This window comes from Nothoprocta perdicaria, unplaced genomic scaffold (genome assembly GCF_003342845.1).
Source record: "Nothoprocta perdicaria isolate Ctin4 unplaced genomic scaffold, notPer1 scaffold_338, whole genome shotgun sequence".
Lineage (NCBI taxonomy): Eukaryota > Metazoa > Chordata > Aves > Tinamiformes > Tinamidae > Nothoprocta > Nothoprocta perdicaria.
The window spans coordinates 138,682-141,982 of NW_020455575.1; positions in this window are offsets into that span (position 1 = coordinate 138,682).

Sequence of the window (3,301 nt, forward strand, 5' to 3'; positions counted from 1 at the left end):
CATTACCTGTGGACTCCTAAGACACAGTTTGTCATTTCACAAGAGCTTTCCTAGGTGTCCTGGCCCTAGGGAACCAGGAAATTATTAGCAGAGGACTTTTCCACTGCGATGCTTTGCCATCAGAAAATGATGATTCAGTTACATCCATTAAGTCAACGCATTTTTGCTGAATGGATCTTACAACATCCTGGGCAATTATAGAAAGGCATTTCAATGAGGCTGATTTTTTTCAGTCTGACATTTATTACAATTATACAATATAGCCAAAAATTCGGCTTTCCTCTTGCTGTAGAATATAAATGCTGAAAGTTTAGACTATAGCAAAGTGTTCCCACTTTATCAAACTGAGCCGTTTAAGAGTGGTTCTGCCTCAGTTAGAGGACTCTGACTTCTTATTCCCATCAGAAGGATACCCAAATTTAAAGTATGCAACTCCCTTTGGCCAGCTCTATACACAAGAATCAAGGTACTGTATCATAGTGCAGAGTTTTCCTAATTTTGGCATTTAGAGTCATTATACATCTTTGCAAAATCAGACTTTGCCTCACCAATACAGATGGGAGGAACTGGGGAGCTTAAAGCTTTCCTTCTTTTTCATTCCCTGCTTCAGCCGAGCTGGGCTTGACTGTCCCATGCTGTCTTTCCAAGATGAAGCCTCCTGGGTTGGACTAAACAGGAAAAATCTCCTTTGGAAATTCTTCCCTATTCAATTTAACTTGATCTCTCCATCTAACACACCATAACGATGACCCTAAAACTCCCAGCATCTCCCAGTTCAGGAAGCCCAGCAACACTTACCCTAAAACTCCCCAAGTGCAAATGAAACAAGCTGATGGATTTAAAAGAAAATGCTAACAAATTCTAGGAGTATTTTTCCTGGAAATATTTTCTGTCGATTGGTTCCATCACCATGAGTTGACCTGTCTTCTTCTCCATCCAAATCCTAGCCTGTCTGGGCCACTGGGATAAACCTCCAAAAATCAGCACTCCAAGAAGTACTCTAAAACCCAAGCACGAAATAGAAACACATCGTGTTTCAGGACTATTGCCAGTGTGGGTAGGTTCTGGCAAGAGCTGCTCTGAGCCTCACTAGTTTGACAGAAAAGGAACTCAAAGGGACTGTGCTACCAATCAGGCAGTGCAAGCGCAAGACTATTTTTAGTACAAAGCATGTGGAATGCCCCAAAATACAGATTTCGTGAAGGAGGGATAACTTTCTAGCTCCATTAGCAAGCAAACCTGATGGGAAGCAAGTTGTTATCCCGCTGGGTTTAGTTAGTCTGTCCTCTGTGTCTCTTACCCACCTGATGGAGGCCTTTTACAAGGCTTTCCAACAGCAAAACTTCGCCCTGCTCCAGGAGCTCCAGCTCCTCACAAGTTGACTCCGCAGCCCTGGCAGCCTTGGTACTGACGGCCTTGATGCTTTTTCCTTGGGAAAAAAACAAAACCAAACAAAAAAATCCTCACATTTGTTCACAGTGAAAACAAGTTGCAAAACACTAAGACTGCAGTGAACCAGAGAAGTGATTTTTGCTACGGCTGCATCTGGAGCGGCTCTGCTCCCAGTGGGTCGCCGGCCACGCGCCGGATCCAGCACACGGCTCAACCTTTGGTACTCGGCCTGCTCGGTTCACAGCTCTAGATGAAGCTTCATGTGACTAAACAAGACAAAAGCCACATCTGGCCCTTTTGCTGGTAATGAGAACAGGCTGGTTACTCACTTGCCTTCATTCAGTTATGGCCATCACTTAATGTCATATCCCAAATCCCTATGGCAGGGTCCCATCTACAAAATTAGCTGTATTTCTGAGTTATTGTTTTCCTAGGGTTTTTTTGCCCATTTCCTAGCAGTTTGTTTTTCCTATTTCTGGAGCAAAAAAGCCTTACCAGGGCACTTTGCAAAGTGCCTTCCACCCTTCTCAGCAGCCTTTTTAGCAAGAAAGCAGAGGAAAGTAGATACCTGTGAATTCCTCTTGCTGAAGAAATCCCACTGCTGAGGAAGGGAGGAGACTTAGCAGGGAAAGGATGGACGGGGGCATAGGGGCAGCGCTAGGATGGTTACCCAGACACAGCACCAACCTACCCAAAAAGAGAGAAGGAAACATCTGAGAAAGACACACAGAGAGTTCCCAGCAGCAAATTACTGTCTCCTTCCTTTCTGTCAGCCCTTTGCCCCATGCTGCCCCAAGAGAGAGGGCAAAGAGAGGCCCGGCCTCAGGGAGCCCCCGCAGCCGCAGCGCGGGCCACGACTCCGCCGTGCTGCAGGCCACAGCAGGGGCTTCCAACAAGGGGCTATTAGCCCAGCAGTTCGGCCTGTGTCTATTTCTGTTCACAGCTCCCCCGGGGCCGTTAGTGTCATAAACAGTACTTGACTGCAACACAAAAATGTCCCGTTGCAAATCCCCTGGATTGCAGAGAGTTGGACCAGAAGGAAGCTGATATTAACTCTACAGCTGCAAAGTATCAGCATTCCTCATTCCCAACCATCCTGGCAAAATCCTTGCCTCCGTTTCTTTTTAGGTCATTGCATTAATTCCCTTTCATATTTTCCAGAACACACCCTAAACAACGTGCTGGCAAAAAGACGTCCTCTAACGTGGGCTTAGCACAACCTAGACGTGAACATGACTCTTGCATTAAGCACTTGACTTGCCTTGCAAAACAGCCAAATTTCCAGTTTCCATCCATCCCAAGCCGCAAGCCCATCCACAAAACCTGCCCAGGTGCCGAGTTGTCCACATGAGAAACTAAGAACAAGCAGAGTGGGAAATTTCACCTGGGCAGCTCTGTGAGGAGAGCAAGTTGTTTTGCTTCAGGACCCAAAGAAGAAGGGAGGGAGGTGCTGGTTTTCCTTGGTCAATCTTGCCTAGACCAAGAAGGAAATCTCTGAGAATTAGGTGGGAACCAAAGGACCAAAACCGCCTCCAGCTGCTCAGGCTTCTGTTTCCAGTTTTGCCACAAGCTGCAAGCGGAAAGTGCTGGAGAACTGCTCTGATTAAGAGCGAAATACTTGCTAACCAGCAAGCTGGGCCCACATTAAAACGCTCGGAGACATTTGGACACGCAGCTTGAAGAAAACAAAGTCGTAAAAGCCCAGCTGAGAGCTCTTAAAATTATAAGTGACTGGCTTCCAACCCTCATGAAGTCTGCACAGGGCTTTCTGACTGGATTCTAGGCTTTCCTGGCAGCTACTCGAACAGGGCTGCGGATTGCTGGCCTGCTGCGAGCCCTGGTTGGGACCGGTACAACGCTGGGCTCAGGCAAGGGCTGTTCCTCTTCCTTCTACCCACGGATCTGAAGC